Raw genomic sequence first — 24021 nt, 5'->3', positions numbered from 1 at the left:
GCCAGAACAGGGAACAGGGTACTTTCATTTACTTTGTTTTTGTTTTTGTTTTTTTTTTTGAGACAGATTCTCACTCTATTGCCTAGGCTGGAGTGCCATGATGTCAGCCTAGCTCATAGCAACCTCAGACTCCGGCCTCAGCCTCCCTAGCAGCTGGGACTACAGGACTCACCATGAAGGCTGGCTAATTTTTCTATTTTTAGTAGAGATGGGGGTCTCACTCTTGCTCAGGCTGATCTCAAACTCCTGAGCTCAAGCAATCCTTGCACCTTAGCCTCCCAGAGTGCTAGGATTATAGGCATGAGCCACTGTGCCTGGCCTCATTGACTATTTTTATACCATGTATGTTCTTAGTGGTAGTATAAATGGATACATTATTGAGGGTAACTAGCTTTTTTTTTTTTGAGATGGAGTCTCAAGCTGTTGCCGTGGGTGGAGTGCTGTGGCACTCCACCTCATACCTCACAGCAACCTCTAACTCTTAGGCTCAAGCGATTCTCTTGCCTCAGCCTCCCAAGTAGCTGGGACTACAGGTGCTCATCACAATGCCCGGCTATTTTTTTGTTGCGGTTGTCATTGTTGTTTTAGCTGGCCTGGGTCAGGTTCAAACCCCCCAGCCTCGGTGTATGTGGCCGGCGCCCTAACCACTGAGCTACAGGTGCTGCCAGGAACTAGCAGTTTTTGATGTGTGAAATGCATATAACCATGGACCCAGCAATTCCACTTTGAGTACTCTGTCTTCATAAATGTTAAGACATGTGTGCAAAGATATGTGTACAGGGATATTTGCTGCAGCCCTGTGTATAATGGTGAAAAACAACCTAGATGTCTTCTTGTCCATCAGTAGTGATGTGGTAAAGTATGTAAATCCTGATGAAGGAATACAAAGGAGTCATTTGTAAGAAAAATAAGACAGGCCAGCATAGTGTGAGTTCACTCTATTCCTAGCACTCTGTGAGGCCAAAGAAGATGGATCCTTTGAGCTCAGGAGTTTGAGACTATCCTGAATAAGAACAAGACCCCGTCTCTACTAAAAATAGAAAACCTGGGGTGGTGCCTGTGCTCAGTGGGTAGAGCACAGGCCCCATATACCAAGGGTGGCGGGTTCAAACCCGGCCCTGGCCAAAGTGTAACCAAAAAAAAAAAAAAAATTGCCGGGCATTGTGGCAGGCACCTGTAATCCCAGCTACTTGGGAGGCTGAGGCAAGAGAATTGCCTAAGCCCAGGAGTTGGAGGGTGCTGTGAACTGTGACGCCATGGCACTCTACCGAGGGCAACATAATGAGACTCTGTCTAAAAAAAAAAAGAAAGAAAAGAAAAACTAGCAGGTGTTGTTTGGGGGGGCACCTATAGTCCCAGCGACTTGGGAGGCTGAGGCAAGGGAATCACTTGAGCCCAAGAGTTTGAGGTTGCTATGGACTAGGACATCACAGCACTCAATCTCAGCATAACAAAGTGAGACTCTATCTGAAAAAGAAAAAGAAAGAAAGAAAAAGAAGACAGAACTATCACTAGGGTAGAAAGGTGGCTAACACATGGTAGGTGACAAAAACAAGTAACAGAGCAATATACATAGTCTCTTCCTTTATTATAAAACCAAAACAAAGTATTTTTGATTGCATGTGGAAAAAAAAGGAATGTGTGTGTATCTGCATGTTGGGGGAGCTGGTCATACTAGAAGCAGTACGTGCACAAGCCAGATGTTGAACATCTGGGAAGGTTGAACACCTGGCATGTTGAAGTTAGGGTGAATGTGAATAGTTTCAGGTAGTGAACTAAAGAAGTCAGCAGGGACCAGACGTGGATGTGCCTTGTGGAATAGAAGCCACTGAAGGAGCTCGAGCAGGAATGGGATAGAATTATATTTGCAATCCAGAAAGATCCTTAGCAGCATGCTTAAGTGGAGCAAGAGAAGTGACCAGGTTACCAGTTATCATGCCCTTGCATTTAATCTAGGCATGAATTGAGGAGGGCCCTTCCCAAAGGACAGAGAAGAGGGGATAGGTTCTAGAGATACTGAGTGGAGAGAATCCACACAGTTCAAAAAGATTGAGCATGTAATCAGGGAGAGGAGAGTGAAGAATCTGAGCGACAGATTTCTATCTTGGGACATTGGGTGAGGGTAGGGTCATTTACTGAGACACAGGAAATTCAAGAGGAGTGTGTTTGCACAGGTTGAGTTTGAGAGGCCTGAGTGATCTCAGACGGTGGTAGGGGTCCTATAAACAACAGAGGATACATAGTTCTAGAGCTAAGGAGTGAGATCTAGGCAGACACCCTGCTGTACCTTGGGGATGGTTAAAGCCACAGGCATTGTTAAAAGACAAAATTCCAACAAATTCAGGTTAAATGTCTTAATTGGCTTTTGTTTTTGATTCTAGAATCTGGCAATATCCGTTTGATGAAGTAGCATGAGTATTCCAATGAACTGAGCAGAAGCTTGGTTTTATAGACAGAAAGGGGCTGAGGAAAGCCCAAGCAGAAAGCCAACAGTGGATTGCTTGTTTCAAAATGACTTTTCTTACAAAGTTAAAACAGAGGGGACTTCCTTATCATGCCAACTCAGGTACACTGGGCCCCTGTAGATTGGTTGCTATGAATTTTCAATTTTTCTTTTCTTTTAGAAAACTGGCCTGTTTCAGAGTTCACTTTGATTACATGCCACCTAGCATGAGTGATTCCATTCTGATTTAGTTTGCACTCCTGGAGCCTAGTGTGGGAGGCTAGTCCAGAACAGCCTCCTGTAAATTTTATTTAAGAGAATTACTAGGGGTGGTGCCTGTGGCTCAAAGGTGTAGGGCACTGGCCCCATATGCCAGAGGTGGCAGGTTCAAACCCAGCCCTGGCCAAAAACTGCAAAAAAAAAAAAAAAAAAAGTTTCCTTTTGGCTCCGTGCCTGTGGCTCAAACGGCTAAGGCGCCAGCCACATACACCTGAGCTGGCGGGTTCAAATCCAGCCCGGGACCGCCAAACAACAATGACAGCTGCAACCAAAAAATAGCTGGGCGTTGTGGCGGGCGCCAGCTATTGGGAGGTGGAGGCAGAAGAATCGCTTGAGCCCAGGAATTGGAGGTTGCTGTGAGCTGTGATGCCATAGCACTCTACCCAGGGTGACAGCTTGAGGCTCTGTCTCAAAAAAAAAAAAAAAAAAGAGCGTGACTAGGGTCTCCCAGAGAGAATGCATGTGGGATCGTCCTAGATCGGAAGGGGCTGGAATGCAACCTGATAGGATATAACACTTAAGGGCTGGAAGGGAATTGTACAGCAAAGAAGAATGAAGGAATAAACAAAAAAAAAAAAGAAAGAAAGAAAAATCAGAAGAAGAGCTAGTGCGTGTCAGTGAGGTTTGATTTTGTTCTGCGCTCCATGCTTCCTCCAAATTGTTCAGCGGCAAATCCTGATTAATCCAAGCCAATAGTTGTTATTACACTTTCCTTGCCAGGGACTGGTTTAGGAAGGACATATGATGCGATTCAGGCCAGTAAATATGGGAAAAGACTTCTGGGGTCTTCTGGGGAAGCCCTCCTGATTGGTTAAAAATAAGGAGGCGTGTGGGAAGCTGCATGTTCTCATGTTTGCATATGGCATTGGTGCTGCTGGTATTAGGATTTTCCAGAGTAATAGAACCAATGGGACCGAGATATAGATACATATAAATATATGTCATATATAGATATCTATATATAAGAGGCTCACATGATTATGGAGGCCAAGAAGTCTCATGCGGTCTGCAAGCTGATGAATCAGGAAAACCGGTGATGTAATTCAGTTCAAGTTCAAAGTCATGATATTGAGATGGGGGTGGGGGTGGGCAATGGGTGTAAATCCTGCTCTGAGTCTGAAAGCCCAAGTCTCGGGGCAGGAGAAGATGGTGTTTCAGCTCTAGAGGAGAGAGCAAAGTCTGCCCTCCTCCATCTTTTTGTTCTATTCAGGCCTCCACCCACACTGGAGAAGCCATCTGTTTATCCAGTTCATCAATTTAAATGCTGGTCTATTCCAGAAACATCCTCATAGATACACCCAGAAATGTCATACCAGCTATCTGGGCATGTCTTAGCTCATTCAAGTAACACAAAAAATTAACTACATTGCCGCAGTTGTCTTTTAACTGTGTAGAGAACATCTTGATGACAAGCCATCATGCTGAGGGTGGTAGATCAAAAAGATGGAAAAGCACTCAGGTTGTTAACGATGCTGGTGAGGCTTAAATTAAAAGTCCTGGAGATGCCCGTATTTTTTGAAATGTGAGAAATATTTTTATTTATGGATTTTTGAGTTATACTTTATTTATTTATTTATTTATTTATTTATTTATTTATTTGAGACAGAGTTTCAACCTGTCGCCCTGGGTAGAGTGCCGTGGTGTCCCAGCCCACAGCAAGCTCAAACTCTTGGGCTTAAGTGATTCTTTTGCCTCAGCCTCCCAAGTAGCTGGGACTACAGGCACCAGCCACAAAGCCCGGCTATTTTGTTGTTGTTGTTGTTGTTGTTGTTGCAGTTGTCATTGTTGTTTAGCAGGCCCAGGCCGGGTCAGACCCGCCAGACTTGGTGCATGTGGCTGGCACCCTACCCACTGAGCTATGGGCACCGCCACTATTTTATTTTTATTGAGACAGAGTCTCACTTTCTTGCCTAGGCTACAGTGCCATGGCATCATCCTAACTCACAGCAACTTCAAACTCCTGGGTTCAAGTGATCTTCTTGCCTCGGGCTCCCAAGTAGCTGGAACTACAGATACTTGCCATAGCACCTGGATAATTTTTCTATTTTTAGTAGAGACTCTTGCTTAGGTTAGTCTTGAACCCCTGAGCTCCTGCCTTGGCCTCCCATAGTGCTAGGATTACAGGCATGAGTCACCATGCCCAGCCTATTTATTTATTTTTAGAAATAGGGTCTCTCTATATTGACCAGGCCAATCTCAAACTTCTGGCCTCAAGCAGTCCTCCTGCCTCAGCCTCCCAATTAACCGAGACCATAGGCACATGCCACCATGCCCAGCTAATCTTTGTTGTTGTTGTTGTTTGAGACAGAGTCTCATTCTGCACCCTGGGTAGAGTTCTATAGCATCATCATAGCTCACAGCAACCTCAGACTCTTGGGCTAAGGTGATCCTCTTGCCTCAGCCTCCCAAGTTGGGACCACAGACAACCACCATGATACCCAGCTAGTTTTTTCTATTTTTTTTGTTAGACACGGGGTCTTGCTCTTGCTTTTGCTCAGGCTGTCTTGAACTTCTGAGCTCAAGCAATCTACCATCCTTGATTTCCCAGAGTGCTGGGATTACAGGAGTGAGCTACCGCACCCAGCCTCCCCGCTAATTTTGTAGAGATGGCATCTTGCCATGTTGCCCAGGCTTGTCTCAAACTCCTGAACTCAAATTATTCTCCACTTTGGCTTCCTAAAGTGTTGGGATTATAGGCGTAAACCACCAAGACTGTCCAATGACTTCAATTATTTTTTTACTTGTAAAGAACAGCCACAGAGAAGGATACTATAAAACCAGCCTGAGCAAGAGTGCTGTCTAGGAAGGAGAAAGTTCCAAGGGGGAAATGATTTATTTGGCATTCGAGACTGCAGGGAAATGGAGCAATAATGGAGATGGGAAAATGGTACTTCAATTTTGGGAGACCACTGGTGGCTTTGGAATTAAAAACCAGATTGCAAAAGGTTACTTAACACAATTGGTACTAATAGATATTTAAGGAATCATAAAATTGAAACAGGAATGAAAGATAAGAAAGGGATCAAGAGCTTGGCGCATGTAGCTCAGCTGTTAGGGCACCGGCCACATACACCAGGGCTGCCAAACAATAGTAACAACAACAACAACAACAACAACAAGCCATTCATTGTGGCAGGCACCTGTAGTCCCTGCTACTTGGGAGGCTGAGACAAGAGAATCACTTAAGCCCAAGAGTTTGAGGTTGCTGTGAGCTGTGACGCCACAGCACTCTACTGAGGGCAACATAGTGAGACTCTGTCTCAAAAAAAAGAAAGAAAGAAAGGGATCAAGAAGTATAGGCCTTCGTTTTAGTGTTTTAATTTTTTTTTTTTGAGACAGGGGGCTCCAGAGTGCAGTGGGTCAATCATAGCTCACTGCAATCTCCAATTCCCGGTCTCAAGTGATCCTCCTGCCTCAGCCTATCAAGTAGCTGAGACCACAGACATGTACCACCGTACCTGGCTAATTTTTTTTTTTTTTTTTTTTTAGAGATAGGGTCTCACTATGGTCAGGCTGGTCTCAAAACTGCTGTCTTCAAGTGATCCTCCTGCCCTGGCCTCCCAAAGTGCTAGAATTACAGATGTGAGCCGCGGCACTTGACCATTAAATTTTTTTCTTTTTTTTGCAGTTTTTGTCTGGGGGTCGGGTTTGAACTCGCCACCACCGGTATATGGGGCTGGCACCCTACACCTTTGAGCCACAGGCACCGCCCCATTAAAAAAAATTTTTTTTTATGGGCGGCCCCTGTGGCTCAAGGAGTAGGGTGCCGGTCCCATATGCTGGAGGTGGTGGGTTCAAACCTAGCCCTGGCCAAAAAAAAAAAAAAAAAAAAAAAATTTTTTTTATAAAGATGGAGGTCTCACTGTGTTGTCCAGACTAGTCTCATACTCCTGGCCTAAGGCATTCCTCCCACCTCTGCTTCCTGGATTGCTGTGATTACAGGTGTGAGCCACTGCACAGGCCTCTTGGGATGGTGTTTTTTTTTTTTTTTTTTTTGGCCGGGGCTGGGTTTGAACCTGCCACCTCCGGCATATGGGGCCGGCACCCTACTCGTTTGAGCCACAGGCGCCACCAGGGATGGTGTTTTTAAACAAGGCCCCAGGTGCTGCTGCTGCTGATCTGAAACCACCCAGTGAAGAACATGGCTCTAGGACAGTAGTTCTCACACTTTAGGTGCATGAGAATCACTTGGAGGGCTTGTTAACACAGACTGTTGGGCCCTAAATCCCCAGAGTTTATGACTTAGAAGGTCTGCTTGGTGTATGAAGTTCTGCATTCTAAGTTCCCAGGTGATGCTGATGCTGCCTGTGCTGGGACCACACTTTGAGATCCACTGTTGTCAAGGAAGACAAATTAGATTTCAAGAGGCAGAACTTGGATTTAGCCTCAGCTCTATTGCCAGCTGGCCCTATGACTCTTCTCAGGTAGGATTGCATTCGGCTGGAATCAACAGAATACCCAAATAACAAACAGCTCAAACAAACAAAACACCCAAATAACAAACAGCTCAAACAAACAATGCTTTCCTCATTCATTAAGTCTGGAGGTGGGCTGTCCAGGAGTGGGGCACTTCTTAGAAAGTCAGCAAGGACATAATTTTTCTATCTTTCTGCTCCACTGTCACTAATATGTGGCTTTTGTGCTCATGAGCACAATATAGTTATGAAACCAGTTTCCAAGAAGAAAGAAGAGGGCAGAGCTAGCCGGGGAGGGACACCAGCTGTACTTGCCCTTTTGAGAAAGTTTACCCAGGAGTGTCACTCTGTGAATTCTGCTTATATTTCACTGGCCAGAACTGTGGCAACTTTAGACCAACCACAGGGAGGTCACTAGGTCATTGAGGGTTGGACTCAATGACCAACATTGTCTGTGACCTTAGACACACACACCAGATCTTAACATCACGACTACAAAAGTTCCCTAAAGTACAGCTTTTTGGATCCAGTCTCTCATCTGTAAGATGTATGTGATACATGGCTGGCATTTTGAGCAGGACACATCACCATTGCATGGAGCTATCTTGTACAATCACAGGGCATTTAGCATCTTTTACCTCTAGGTACCAAATCCAGTATTGCCTACCCCTACCATTGTGATAAACCAAAAGGCCTCTGCTGGTTTTACAAATACCTCCTGGGTTGGAAACTACTATACTGGTCCCAAATTGTGTGATTCTCTCTGGCCTCTTTTATAAAGGCCAGTTATTTTTTTGAAGCCCTGGCTACATAGCAGAAGTATGGGTCCCAAGTCTCCGCTCCACAATGGGTAGGTGTTCTTTATCTTTTTTTTTTTTTTTTTTTTGAGAGACAGTCTCAGTCTGTCACCCTGGGTAGAGTGCCATGGTATCATCAGACCTCACAGCAACCTCAAACTCTTGGACTTGAGCCATCCTTTGGCCTCAGCCTCCTAAGAAGGTAGGATTGCAGGCATGCACTACCACACCTGGCTAGTTTTTTTTGTTTTTTAGTAGAGATAGGCTCTTGCTGTTGCTCACGCTGGTCTTGAACTTCTGACCTCAAGCAATCCACTGTTTTGGCCTACTAGGGTACTAGAATTACAGGCATGCCCAAACTTCTTTATCTTCTTGCTACATTTTTTTTGAGATAGAGTCTCACTATGTTGCCCTTGGTAGAGTGCTATGGTGCCACAGCTTACAGCCACCTCAAACTCTTGGGCTTAAGCGATTCTCTTGCCTCAGCCTCCCAAGTAGCTAGAACTACAGGCGCCTGCCGCAATGCCTGGCTATTTTTTGGTTGTAATTGTTATTGTTGTTTAGCAGGCTCGGGATGGTTCAAACCTGCCAGCCTTGTTGTATGTAGCCGGCGCCCTAGCCACTGAGCTATAGGTGCCGAGCCCTCTTGCTACTTTGAAACCATTAAGTTTTACCTTTTTGGAAAAACTCCTCTGAAGCACCTGCTACCCGACTCTGCCACTCTCTACTACTGTTCCACTGATCTACCTATTTCCAATCACTCCTCCAAAGACTTTCCTCTCCACACCAAGCCTCACCTTCATGCTAGTTGACTTTTATATCTATGTAGATGGTCCTAACTGGACTGGCTTAACTGCTCCTTCACTTTAAACCTGATGGTCTCATTCTTGTACCACCACTACCTACACCTCTTATTTTTTCATTCCTTTTGTCTCATTCTCCTTCATAATGTGGATCTCACTCTTCTCAGCTATCAGCCCCTTCCTAGCTTCACATTCTTCTGTAAACAGCCTGGACATGAACCTCTGTCCATCCTCATCCTTTCTTTCCCTGATCTTCAAATCATCCTCTTGGGAAGAGTTTGGCCACAGCCCTGGCTCTTGGTGACTTGCTGCCCTAAGCAGACAGTTGCTATGACAACCCAGGGGTCTCTAACCTAACCCCCACCCCCACCTCTCTCCACCCCTGAGCTGGGAGTCCTGGGCTTTCAGCCAGCCCTCTCTTCTGTTTCCTACCTTTATCTACCTCCCCTCTCACTGTCACTCTCCGCAGATAACTTCACTCCTACTTGAAAGTGAAAATAGAAGCCATCGGGCAGAAGCCCCCTCAACTTCCTGCCCCTCACTCTCGCCCCACTGAAACATTTATTTTTATCCACTCTCATCCTTTCCTCCCTTTTATTGTGGGAAAAGTTTCCTTCCTGTTGCTAATCCCTCCACCTGAGGGATCCCAGTAACTGTAGCCTCCTCAGGAGTCTTGGCTCTCCAAATCCCGTGTCCATCCCTTCCTTTGTTCCCCAGGCTCTGTGTTCCCAGTCTCTTTCTTTCTTTTCTTTCGGAGCAAGGTTTTGTTTTGTTTGAGACAGAGTCTCAGTATGTTGCCTTCGGTAGAGTGCTATGGCATCACAGCTCACAGCAACCTCAAACTCTTGGGCTTACATGATTCTCTTGCCTCAGCCTCCCAAGTAGCTGGGACTACAGGCACCTGCTACAATGCCCAGCTGTTTTATTGATGCAGTTTGGCCGGGGCTGGGTTTGAACCCGCCACCCTCGGTATATGGGGCCGGCGCCCTGCTCACTGAGCCACAGGCGCCGCCCAGTTCTTAACCTTTTTAAACCATGTGAGCCTTTGGCAGTCTGGTGGATTTTTTTTTGAGACAGAGTCTCACTTTGTTGCCCTGGGTAGAGTGCTGTAGCTCACAGCAACTTCAAATGCCTGGGCTGAAGCGATCCTCTTGCCTCAGCCTCCTGAGCAGCTGGGACTACAGGCGCATGCCATGATGCTGGGCTGGTTTTTCTATTTTTAGTAGAGATGGGGATCTCACTCTTGCTCAAGCTGGTCTCTAACTCCTGAGCTCAAGCAATCCACCCACCTGGGCCACCAAGAGCACTAGGATCATAGGCATGAGCCACTGTGCTGGATGTTTTTTGAATACATAAAATAATATACATAAAATTACCATGAAAACCAATTATATATGGTTGTTTAGAATTGTATGATACTTTTTTGACCTGAACCTTTGTGTTTTCTTTTATTTCATGTTCTTTATTGATGCATAGTAAGATCTTGAAGTAGGTCTAATAACTTCTAGTGTAGTGATTATAAATAATATTCTGACATCTGCATCACTGTAATATGCATCACTGACATCTGCATCACTGTAATATGATATCAAAATACCTGTGGTTTTTACAGGTGACAATCACAGGTACTGCTAATACTATGAAAATGTGATGCCTACAGTCATTATTGAAGGAGAGGATAAATTTTAGTTAGAGTTGAGTGAAAATCAAGGTGTAATTGTTTTCCCCATTCAAGTTTATGGACCCTGAGGGGGTTTGTGGACCCCAGATTAAAGTCCTGGGTTTAAAGCCCTGGCCAGGCACAGTGGGGCACACCCATAGTCCTAGCTACTGAGGAGGCTGAGGCAGGAGAATAGCTTGAACCAGGAGTTGGAGGCTGCAGTGAGCCATGATCATACCACTGCACTCCAGGCTTGGCATCAAAGCAAGTTGGCATCTTTCAAATAAATAAATAAATAATCAAACAAACAAACATACCATCTCAGTTTCCCACCACAGACCTACTGAGTGCAAATCTGCATTTTTAGGAGATCTGTGAGTCGTTGGTATGCACATTCAAGTTTAAGGAGCACTGTTTTACAATATGCTTAATTGAGTCTTTTTATTTATCTTATTGAAGAGTGCTGAAAAGATATATAACTGACCAGGTTGAAATTACACATTTGGCGGCGCCTGTGGCTCAAGTAGTAGGGCGCCGGTCCCATATGCCGGAGGTGGCGGGTTCAAACCCAGCCCCGGCCAAAAAAAAAAAAGAAATTACACATTCAAGATTCAGCTGTGCAGTTTACTTCATATAACAAAATCTAAATATTTTAAAATTGAAAAGATATAATCTGCAGTTGAATTTTCAGATTTTTGATTATAGATATTTCAAAACTTACTTTTAAAACATAGCAAGAATATGTATATCACAATTGATTTTAAATGCAAAAGTTATTCCAAGTATAAATTTGAGAATACTCTGTTGGGGCTGAGCGCAGTAGCTCATACCTGTAATCCTAGCACTCTGGGAGGCTGAAGCAGGTGAATCGTTTAAGCTCAGGAGTTTGAAACTAGCCTAAGCAAGAGCAAGAGCCCATACCTACTAAAAATAGAAAAACTACCTGGGCATTTTGGCTGGTGCCTGTAGTCCCAGCTACTTGGGAGCCTGAGGCAGGAAGATTGCTTGAGCCCAAGAGTTTGAGGTTGCTGTGAGCTATGAAGCTATGGCACTCTATCCTCTACCCAGGGTGACAGAGTGAGACTCTATTTATTTATTTTTGAGATACAGCCTCAAGCTATTGCTCTGGATAGAGTGCTGTGGCATCACAGCTCACAGAAACCTCAAACTCCTGGGCTTAAGTGATTCTCTTGCCTCAGCTTCCTGAGTAGCTGGGACTACAGTAGCTGGGACTACTTGCCATAACACCTGGCTATTTTTTGGTTGTAGTTGTCATTGTTTGGCAGGCCCGGACCGGATTCGAACCCACCAGCTCTCTGGTGTATGTGGCTGGTGCCTTAGCCACATACCAGTGAGACTCTATTTAAAAAAAAAGAAAAAAAAAAGAGCAAATACTCTGTTAGGAATCACTTGAATGCTAAGGTATGCCACAAGGCCTCTGAAAAAGAAATCACTCTATGTTTTTTAAATAAATGATTGTATTTTTATATAGAGAGGGAGCCATTGGAGAAAGAATAGTAAAATTTTGATTTTACGCATTTTTTGCATGTTGTTTTTGGTACCATTTTTGGAATTTGTTTTTCGTGATGGCATTTTCAGGATTCCATGACTATCCTTAGTTCATATTGACATTATCCTTAATTGCCATGTCATTTTTCATAGCTGTTAACAGCCACAGTTTCGGCCATAAAGTGTGTGAAGCTAGCTTTCATTCCAGGCTATTTCAGAAACACATTTTGCTAGGAATGCCTCCTTAAAATGTATTTAACTTTTTTATCTTGATATTCTTTAAATGTACTTTACAGAAAAGTAGCTTTTAGAGAGACAGGCATGTTGCGGTTATTTCCATTGCTGTATTCCTTTGTGTAGAACAAAGTTTCTGTCTATTCACTTTGTCACCACTGTGCATTACCAGATTGACTTAGTAGAGGCAGAGTGACAACGTGCTGGAGGACACATGGAGATCATTTATTAATTAGGCCTTCTCAGCCTCTCCCCAGTGTTCATATTTGAAAATAAAGATGTTGTATAAAAACCACAAGGGAAGGGAAGGGAAGGGAAGAGGTAGTTTGCTATAGGAAGAACTTCCTAGAGGCTCCAGGGGTCCTCAAAGTACGGCCCATGGGCCACATGAGGCGTTGTGATTGTATTTGTTCCCGTTTTGTTTTTTTACTTCAAAATAAGATAGGTGCAGTGTGCATAGGAATTTGTTCATAGTTTTTTTTTTAAACTATAGTCCGGCCCTCCAACCTTCTGAGGGACAGTGAACTGGCCCCCTGTTTAAAATGTTTGAGGACCCCTCAGAGCTGAGGGATACTGAGCACACACCCATAGCTTGTTTAAGCACATCCATTTATTTCAACTTTTCATATCATGAATGAGGAAACTCAGGCTCTTTTATTTTTCAGAAAATTTGTTTGCGGGCGGCGCCTGTGGCTCAGTGAGCAGGGCGCTGGCCCCATATGCCGAGGGTGGCAGGTTCAAGCCCAGTCCCGGCCAAACTGCAACAAAAAAAATAGCCGGGTGTTGTGGCGGGCGCCTGTCGTCCCAGCTACTCGGGAGGCTGAGGCAGGAGAATCTCCTAAGCCCAGGAGTTAGAGGTTGCTGTGAGCTGTGTGAGGCCACGGCACTCTACCGAGGGCAATAAAGTGAAACTCTGTCTCTACAAAAAAAAAAAAAAAGAAAATTTGTTTGCATTATCTACCAATAATTTTAACAATATTATTATGCATGGTCTGTACTTTCCTTTAATTTGTTTCCTTTTAATTCTTCTTCTTTTTTTTTTTTTAGAGACAGAGTCTCACTTTATCACCCTCAGTAAAGTGCGGTGGTATCACAGCTCACAGCAACCTCTGGGCTTAGGTGATTCTCTTGCCTCAGCCTCCCAAGTAGCTGGGATCACAGGCGCCGGCCACAACGCCCAGTTATTTTTTTTGTTGTTGCAGTTTGGCCGGGGCTGGGCCAAACTGAGTTTGAACCCACCACCCTCCGTATATGGGTCCGGCACCCTACTCACTGAGCCCAGGCGCCACCCCATTAATTCATTCTTTATTCCTCCTTCTTAAACATGATTTCTGTTTAACTCATGGCATATTTATTTCAACCCTTTTGTGAGAGTTTCTTTTTAAGATTCTGCTGTCCCAGCCATTTGTGCTTCTGTGCTTTCACAGTCTTTTTCTCATGAGATTAAATATATTTTCTGATATACTGAGGTATTATATTTATTTTTATATATATGTTGAGATTTTTAGTCCATTTTGACTCAGTTGATATTTATTCTACAAATACATCTTTCCAGCTATGCCAGGCTAGTTTATTTGGTTCAGGAAAACTATTTAAGCCTGGCACCTGTAGCTCAGCAGCTAGAGCACCAGCCACATACACTGGAGCTGGCGAGTTTGAACCCAGCCCGGGCTTGCCAAACAACAATGACAACTATAACCAAAAAATAGCCGGGCGTTGTGGTGGATGCCTGTAGTCCCAGCTACTTGGGAGGCTGAAGCAAGAGAATCGCTTAAACCCAAGAGTTTGATGTTGCTGTGAGGTGTGACACCATGGCACTCTACTGAGGGTGACATAATGAGACTCTGTCTAAAAAAAAAAGGAAAACTGGGTGGCGCCTGTGGCTCAGTGGGTAGGGCACTGGCCCCATATACTGAGCGTAGTGGGTTTGAACCCAGCCCCGGTCAAACTGCAACAAAAAATATATAGCCAGGCATTGTAGGGGGCACCTGTAGTCCCAGCTACTCGGAGGCTGAGGCAAGAGAATCTCCTACACCCAGGAGTTAGAGATTGCTGTGAGCTGTGACGCCACAGCACTCTACCAAGGATGATAAAGTGAGACTGTCTCTAAAAAAAAAAAAAGAAAAAAGGAAAACTATTTAAAAGATTTATCAAAAATTAACTTTTATTTTCCTGCTCTCTATTATTTTGATTGTTAAATCAACACCACAAAGTTCTCAGAATAGTTATTTAGCAGTCGAATTAGAAATGGGAAGATGTAGGCTTTTTAGTACTTTTAGGACACTTTAAGTGCTTTTATCACTTTTAATTAATGGTGTGTGTTTGTTTGCTCTGGAGCTCATGGTCTCCCTCTCTGGCCCCTTACCTCTCCAGTTTCAGTCTTTGGCTGTTAAACCCAGGCCTCAGCAGGCCTCAGACAGTCCCTTGATGGAGGCTATTAGGGCTGGTCTGTGACTATGCTGAGAAATCCTGAGTACTATCCAGTCCCTTCCCTTGCTTGCTTCAAGTCCATCTGCAAACTAGTGAAGAGGCAAATCTGCAAGCGAGTTTTCTGGATAGACCAAGACCAAACAGGTTGTAACAGTGCTCCCTGGTTGAATCACCCTGTGCTCAAATAAGGAGCTGATAGACCAAAGAACTCTGGAAACAAATGTGTGTGCACTTTCCTACTTCCATCTGTCACAGCTTCTCTGTGGCTCAGGAATGACACATGTTTAAGGTGTTTTTCTGTTAAACACATGTTGAAGCAAAGTCATTCTCGCCTGTTGGAATCAAAGTGATTTTGATCTTCTCTAATTTGAGTTGACTCTGTGTGGCATAGTCCTTCTTCCATGGTATGTCCGTAAGTCCTTGAGGATACAGAAAAAGAATTTTTTTATTTTTATTTTCTGGTAGTCTTTGCTTTGTTAGTGTGGAGATGGCTTTCTTTCTTTTTTTTATTTAAAGAAAATGTTTTTATTTACAGAAGGCATGATTATATATAGAATATTCTAAGGAATATTCCCAAAAATAAATAACAGCAACAAAAAAGATACTAAAGTAATAAGTGAGTTTAGAAAGGTTATAGAATACAAGGTTCATAGGCATACATGAATTGCATTTTTTTTTTTTTTTTAGAGACAGAGTTTCACTTTGTTGCCCTTGGTAGAGTGCTGTAGTGTCACAGCTCACAACAGCCTTCAGCTCTTGGTCTTAGGTGATTCTCTTGCTACAGCCTCCCAAGTAGCTGGGACCATAGGTGCCCACCACAATGCCCAGCTATTTTTTGATGCAGTTTGGCCGAGGCTGGGTTTGAACCCACCACCCTCGGTATATGGGGCCCTACTCACTGAGCCACAGGTACCACCCATCATCAATTGCATTTTTATTTTATTTTATTTGTTTATTTATTTTGAAACAGAGTCTCACTTTCTTGCCCCCAGTAGAGTGCTATGGCATCATAGCTCACAGCAACTTCAAGCTCTTGGGCTCAAGCAGTCCTCTTGCCTAAGCCTCCCAAGTAGCTGGGACTATAGGCACCTGCCATAATGCCTGGCTGTTTTTCAGAGACAGGGTCTCACTCTTGCTCAGGTTGGTCTAGAACTTGTGAGCTCAATCGATCCACCTGCCTTGGCCTCCCAGAGTGCTGGGATTGCAGGTGTGAGCCACCACACCTGGCCCAATTGTATTTTTTTTTTTCCGAGACAGAGTTTCACTTTGTTGCCCTTGATTGAGTGCTGGGGGCGTCGTAGCTCATAGCAACCTCGAACTCCTGGGCTCAAGTGATTCTCTTGCCTCAGCCTCCCAAGTAGCTGGGATTATAGGCGCCTGCCACAATGCCTGGCTATTTTTTTAGAGATGAGGTCTCGCTCTGGCTCAGGCTGGTTTCGAACTTGTGAGTTCAGGTGACCCACCCACCTCAGCCTCCCAGAGTGCTAAGATTAAAGGTGTGAACCACTGCACCCGGCCTGCAATTGTGTTGCTTTTTTTTTTTTGAGACAAAGTCTCACTACGTCATCCTGGGTAGAATGCCGTGGCATCACAGCTTACAGTAACCTCAAACTCTTGGGCTTTAGTGATTCTCTTGCCTCAGCTTCCCAAGTAGCTGGGACTACAGGCGCTGCCACAACACTTGGCTTTTTTTTTTTTTTTGGTTGCAGCCATCATTGTTGCTTGGCAGGCCTGGGCTGGATTCAAACCCGCCAGCTCTGGTGTATGTGGCTGGCGCCTTTGCCACTTGAGCTACAGGCACCGAGCCTATAATTGTATTTTTATGATTTTTTTTTCTTTTTTTGTGACAGAGTCTCACTTTGTCGCCTTCAGTAGAGTGCTGTGGAGTCATAGCTCACAGCAATCTCCAGCTCTTGGACTTAGATGATTCTCTTGCCTCAGCCTCCTGAGTAGCTGGGACTACAGGTGCCCACCACAATGCCCAGATATTTTTGTTGTTGTTGTTGCAGTTTGGCTGGGGCTGGGTTTGAACCCACCACCCTCAGTAAAATGGGACCGGCGCCCTACTCACTGAACCACAGGCGCTGCCTATGCATTTTTAATTAAAAATTTTTTTCAAGTGTTTATTTTTTTAAAAGTTATAAAGTATACAAAAATTTACCATTCTAACCATTTTTAAATATGCAGGTAAGTGGCATTAAATACGTTCAGATTGGGGCAGCGCCTGTGGCTCAAGGAGTAGGGCGCCGGTCCCATATGCCGGAGGTGGTGGGTTCAAACCCAGCCCTGGCCAAAAAACCACAAAAAAAAAAAAATAAATAAATAAATAAATACGTTCAGATTGTGCAAACATTTGTCTTCTTAAACACATACATTTTTCTTCACTTATTGTATATAAATATATACATATGATGAAGAATTGAAAATGGAATGGGGAAACCTAGCATTTTACTTGGATTTAAACTGACTTAACAACCAGTCTGAATGTGGCAGTATCAGATTTCACACACTACCTTGGGAAGATAGGAAAAGTTAATAACTATTTTAACAAGGGTGGACATACCTATTCTACCTAAAATAATAAGCTCTACCAGGTTTTTTGTTTGTTTGTTTTGAGATAGCGTCTCTCTCTGTCTCAGGCTAAGTACAGTGGTGTCATCATAGCTCACTATAACCTCCAATGCCTGGGCTCAAGGCATCCTCCCAATTCAGCCTCCTGAGTAGCTGGGACTACAGGGTACACCACCATGCACAGCTGATTGTTGTTGTTGTTGTTGTTGCTAAAGACAGGGTCTTACTATGTTGCTCAGGTTGGTCTCAAACTCCTGGCCTCAAACAATTCTCTTACCCTCCCAAAGTACTGGGGTTATAGGCATGAGCCTATACCAGGCCTCTATCAGGTTTTAAACATTACAACATTAAAATATATTTATTGTAGCAAATATAGGTAAATAGAAAAATAAAATAAAAACATGGAAGGAGGCTCGGCACCTCAAGCAGCTAAGGCACCAGCCACATACACCAGAACTGGTAGGTTCGAATCCAGCCCGGGCCTGCCAAACAACAATGACAACTACAACCAAAAAATAGCCAGGCGTTGTGGGGGGTGCCTGTAGTCCCAGCTACTTGGTAGGCTGAGGCAAGAGAATTGCTTAAGCCTGGGAGTTGGAGGTTGCTGTGAGCTGTGATGCCACGGCATTCTATCCAGGGTGACAGCTTGACGCTCTATCTAAAAAATAAGTAAATACATTAAAAAAATGGAGACTTTACATCCTTCGTATTAACCTGGATGGAAGTGGAAGACATTATTCTTAGTAAAGCATCACAAAAATGGAGAAGCATGAATCCTATGTACTCAATCTTGATATGAGGACAATTAATGACAATTAAGGTTATGGGGGGGGGAAGAAGAAAGAGGGATGGAGGGAGGAGGGTGGGGCCTTAGTGTGTGTCACACTTTATAGGGGCAAGACATGATTGCAAGAGGGACTTTGCCTAACAATTGCAATCAGTGTAACTGGTTTATTGTACCCTCAATGAATCCCCAACAATAAAAAAATAAAAAAAGAAAGAAAAATAAGTAAATAAATAAAAATAAAAAATAAAATTAGAAAAACATGGGGGACGGTGCCTGTGGCTCAGTAAGTAGGGCACCAGCTCCATATACCAGAGGTGGTGGGTTCAGGCCCTGGCCAAAAACTACAAAAAAAAAATTAACTATTAAGGGGGTGCCTGTGGCTCAAAGGAGTAGGGCACCGACCCCATATGCCAGAGGTGGCAGGTTCAAACCCAGCCCCGGCCAAAAAAAAAAACTGCAAAAAAAAAAAAAAAACCAAACATGGAAGGATTTATATTGGCTTTTTATGAATTTGTAACTCTGTTCCTTTCACCATTTAAAGATTTAAATACTATTAGCTGCTGATTGAATTAATCTGTAAGCCTCAATTAGCAGACTAGTTCTATAGTGTCTCAGGCTGAGTATTGAGATACTGGCAGTAACAGATCAATAAGGTTTTTTTTTTTTTTTTTTGAGACAGAGCCTCAAGCTGTCACCCTGGGTAGAGTGCTGTGGCATCATAGCTCACAGAAACCTCCAACTCTTGGGCTCAAGGGATTCTCCTGCCTCCACCTCCCAAGTAGCTGGGATTACAGGCGCCTGCCACAACGCCTGGCCATTTTTTGGTTGCAGCCATCATTGTTGTTTGGCAGGCCCAAGCTGGATTTGAATCCGCCAGCTCAGGTGTATGTGGCTGGCGCCTTAGCCGCTTGAGCCACAGGCACTGAGCCATCAATAAGGTTTTATTTCGTTTTTTTTTTTTTAATATTTTTTAAACTTTATTTTATTTATTTATTTATTTATTTGCAGTTTTTGGCCGGGCAGGTTTGAACCCACCACCTCCGGTATATGGGGCTGACACCCTACTCCTTGAGCCACAGGTGCCGCCCTTATTTCTGCTTTTGTTAAAACCTTATAATAGGGTGGCGCCTATGGCTCAGTGGTTAGGGCGCCGGTGGGTGGCGGGTTTGAACACTGAGGGTGGCGGGTTTGAACCCGACCCTGGCCAAACTGCAACAAAAAAATAGCTGGGTGTTGTGGTGGGCACCTGTAGTACCAGCTGCTGTGGAGGCTGAGGCAAGAGAATTGCCTAAGCCCATGAGTTTGAGTTTGCTGTGAGCTGTGACAGCACAGCACTCTACTGAGGGCAACATAGTGAGACTGTCTCAAAAAAAAAAAATTCCAATAAACCTTATTGTATATTTATTTCATGTGTGTCTAGGTCTGGTTTTTTCCCCCTAAATGAGGCAATGTGTTTCATCAATTGGTTAAGTTTATGTATGGCACAAGAATATATAATGTGTTTCTGCCCTTTGAATTGGAAGAGATTTGTTTTTACCAAGTATTTAAATTCCTGGGTGATCATTAGAATTGAATTCTGTAATACAAATTGAGAACATGGCCTCTATTCAATTTAAAAGAGAGGTATTAGTGCCAAATGGTAAACTGCCAATGATAAACTCCTTATCTGCATTAGTGAAGGACCGGCATCACACATATTTCCCTGAAGCAGAATATCCAAATGGTCTTTATGTCTGTTGGAATGCATCATAATCTCAGAATAACAGAACTTAACAGAAATTCAGCACATTATTTTACAGACCCCTGTACCCCTATTCAGGCACAGATGCTCCCCTCCCAGTTTTTGTTGCCAATCTCCATTATAGCCCCAATCACACAGTAACATAATGGGTTATTTACATTGGCACATAAACAACAGAGTGAGAAATTCTTCAGCAGGACTTTATCTTGCTCTTCTTTGTTGTCTTCAGCACATAACACAGTACCTGAAACTTACTAGCTACTCAGTAAATGTTTGTTGAGTGAATAAATGATGAAACTGAAGCCCAAGGACAGAAAGTGACCTGCCCAAGATCACAAATCTAGTTAATAAAAACATTCTGAAAGGTAGGTTGTGATAACATTTTAATTATATTTCATTGCTTGGAAACATATAGTAAGAAGCCAGAATTGACTGTTTTTCATCTTCTTTTTTTTTTTTTTTTTGAGACAGAGTTTCAAGCTGTCACCCTGAGTAGAGTGCTATGGCATCATAGCTCACAGCAACCTCCAACTCTTGGGCTTAAGTGATCCTCTTGCCTCAATTTTTCTATTTTTAGTAGAGACGGGGTCTCACTCTTGTTCAGGCTGGTCTCAAACTTATAAGCTCAAGCAATCTACCTGCCTCAGCCTCCCAGAGTGCTAGGATTACATAGGCATGAGCCCCTGTGCCCAGCCTGTTTCTGGGAATAAAACTTGGGTGATGGGTTCGGTGCCTGTGGCTCAAGCAGGGTCGAATCCAGCTGGCAGGGGTCGAATCCAGCCCGGGCCCGCCAAACAATGACGGCTGCAACCAAAAAATAACCGGGCATTGTGATGGGTGCCTGTAGTCCCAGCTACTTGGGAGGAGGAGACAAGAGAATTGCTGTAACCCAGAAGTTGGAGGTTGCTGTGAGCTGTGATATCATAGTACTCCACCCAGGGTGACAGCTTGAGGCTCTGCCTCAAAAAAAAAAAAACAACTTTGGTGATGAATTATTGACAAAATTAGAAATTTATGTGCTAGTCCGCAGCAGAAGTTGACTCTCAGTGTTCTCTTAAGAGTTCTGTTTTTTGGTACCACGGAGTCAGGTTTTCTTTTTCTTTTTTTTTTTGAGACAGTTTTGTCACCCTCAGTAGAGTGCCATGGCATCACAGCACACAGCAACCTCAAACTCTTGGGCTTAAGCAATTCTCTTGCCTCATCCTCCCAAGTAGCTGGGACCACAGGTGCCTGCCACAACGCTTGGCTATTTTTAGAGACAAGGTCTCACTCTGGCTCAGGCTGGTCTCTAACCTGTGAATTCAGGCAATCCACCCACCTCGGCCTCCCAGAGTGCTAGGATTACAGGCATGAGCCACCATGCCCAGCCAAATTTAGTTTTTCTTGCTAAGGCTCTACCTTTAGGAATGATGGGTTGCTGTTTTGGGGAAAAGTAAGTTATCCTGGTTGGATTTTCCATGATTGGGAAAGGCTGGAATGGAAGAAATCTCTATTTTATAGAAGGGCAGGGAGATTCTTTCCTATCTGTGGGATCTACATGCCCTTGATTGTGTTCATGATGACTCTTTGTGAGAAATACGTAATCATTTCTGGCAGAGGCTGGAGAAGGCTAGTGTTGAGCCTGGGGGAAAGTGATGAACACTCAGGCATGTGCCACAATTGAGGCTGTTTTGTTTTGTTGAGGTTAAGAGGGTTTGTACTCAACATGAAAGGTGGCTGTGACCTTTGAGAAGGTCAGGGTGACTCAGAAAATGTAATCTGGCCAGTAGCCAGGTGGTAGTTGCCAATGACCTCAGCAGAGTCTTCCCTGAAGATGTGCCCCAGAAAATCTGCCTCAAGATGCTGACAATGGCTCTTCTACTGGCAACGTGTGTGTGTGTGTTCACATGCCTTTTTTTTTTTAGATACTATCTCTATGGCCAGTACTCTCTGATTCATTTCCATCCTCAGAGTCAAGGCCACTGGGATACTCAGAGGAGTAGAACCATTTCCAGAAATGGAAATCTAAGTGGGCAAGAGAGAAAAGTTTCAGGGAGCAGCTTTCCCTAGGTCCTGGAATGCTAAAGAATGCTGGGACATAGAGGGAATAGGAATTCTCAGGGGGAAGGAAGATGGTTTTCAAGTCTTTTAGGAGGAGATCAGGGTTGTTTGGCCAATGCTGTGGGCTGCTACTTACAATTGATCTCTCTCAAATCCTCACCACCTCCTTCTGGCCATCTTTCATCTTGACTGAGCTCCTTTGCCACTGCAAAGCTGTCTTAGAGGAACACATCCAGTTGGCAACTTTTATTCTGTAAATGACCTTTCTCTAGTGTCAGTTCTGGCCACTCTCTTTTCCCAACTGACTTTGGAGTTTGGGCCTTGGAACTGCCCTATCTTCTACTGATAATCTATTTTGTGCAGCTGTCTACAGATCCAATTCATGATTCATTATTTGATCCTGTAGGAAGTAAATACTCCTAGTCACTATTTGTTTCCATTCAGGTGCTAATGGCCCCTTGTATAATGTATCCACTGGGAAATTTTCCAAAGGATCAAGTTTCAGAAATTCAACTACACCAAGCCATTTGTTTCCTGATACCACAAGCTATTCAGTAGAAGAATCTTGGGATATATTTACTTGTATCGCGCATAAAGGGAATTTTTAAAGTTCATTTCTAGTTGCGGAACTAGAAATGTTTCCCCCCGCCAACTCCTCTCTGAAAACTGTCTAGGATTAAAGTCACAATATTCCTGATCTGTAGGCCAATGTGGTAAATACATGAATTTGTCCTGGAATACACAATTATTTGATCATGTGGCAAGACTTAATATCTTACTGTTAAAGGAAAGGGGAGGAGTACAAGCTATGACCTTGATATCATTCTTTCATTTGTTCAACAAATGTTTGTTGAATAGCTACGATGTGCAGTACTTGTGGTTGATACCAGGGAAACAGAGATAAAAGACACTGTCCCAGCCCATAAGAAATGCATAGGCTTCCCTCAGGGAAGAGAGGGAAATTAGTCACTAATTACAAGGTAGTGGGGTCATGGCCAGGAGAGTAGTGAACAGGGTATAAGCAGACCTGAGGAAGGTCGCTGCCTCTTCCAGGAAAATCAGTAGACCTTCATTTTTAAAATTTTCTTAATTTTTTTTTTTTTTGAGACAGACTCTTAACTCTGTTGCTCCAGGTTAGGGTGCCAGTGGCATCAGCCTAGCTTACAGCAACCTCAAACTCCTGGTCTCATGTGATCCTCCCATCTCACCCTCCTGAGTAGCTGGGACTAAGTGCCCAGCCTCTATTTTTTTTTTTTTTTTGTGATTTTTGGCCGGGGCTGGGTTTGAACTTGCCACCTCCGGCATATGGGACCGGCGCCCTACTCCTTGAGCCACAGGCGCTGCCCATTGAGACAGAGTCTTACTTTGTCACCCTTAGTAGAGTGCCATGGGCTCAAGCAATCCTCTTGCCTCAGCCACCCCAATAGCTGGGACTATAGGCCCACCACAATGCCCAGCATTTTTTTTTTAATTAATTAATTTATTTTTGAGGCAGAGTCTCAAGCTGTCATCCTGGGTAGAGTGCTTTGGCATCACAGCTCACAGCAACCTCAAACTCTTGGGCTTAAGCAATTCTCTTGCCTCACGCTCCCAAGTAGCTGGGTCTACAGGCGCCCACCACAATGGCCCACTATTTTTTGGTTGCAGTTGTCATTGTTGCTTAGCAAGTCTGGGCTGGATTCAAACCTGCCACCCTATGTGTATGTGGCCGGCGGCCTGCTGACTGAGCTACGGGCACCACCTCACAATACCCGGCTTCTAGAGATGAGGGCTCATTCTTGCTCAGGCTAGTCTCGAACTCTTGATTTCAAGTAATCCACCTGTCTCAGCCTTGCAGAGTTCTAGGATTATAGGCGTGAGCCTCTGTACCTGGCCTCCACTTCATTTTTATAAGAAATTTTTTTTTTCATTTACACAAATAACTTATCATATTTTCCAGATAACCAGGCTTCTGTCTCTAGGTCTCATAACTTAAAACATTTAAAAATCATTTTTGTATTTTTTACTTGTCTTTTTTCCTTAAATGGAATATAATGAATAAAATTCTGTCTTTTCCTATTGATTCAAGGTATGAAACATAAACACCAGTCTTTGGATTTTGTTGTGGTGCCCATGGACTCCTTCGAAGGTGTATATAACATTTGCCCCTAGCCCAGGCAAATTGCTTTTTACTTTTATTAATATTATTATTTTGGGGGGATTGGTGTGCTCCCACTTAATGGGTACAATGAAAGGGTATATGGCACACCTCTTGGGTGCAGAACACAACTACAAGAGGGACTCTATCTAACAAATGTAAACCTAGCTGTTTG

This window comes from Nycticebus coucang, chromosome 18, assembly GCF_027406575.1.
Source record: "Nycticebus coucang isolate mNycCou1 chromosome 18, mNycCou1.pri, whole genome shotgun sequence".
NCBI classification, from domain to species: Eukaryota; Metazoa; Chordata; class Mammalia; order Primates; family Lorisidae; genus Nycticebus; species Nycticebus coucang.
This window is presented reverse-complemented; position numbering follows the sequence as displayed.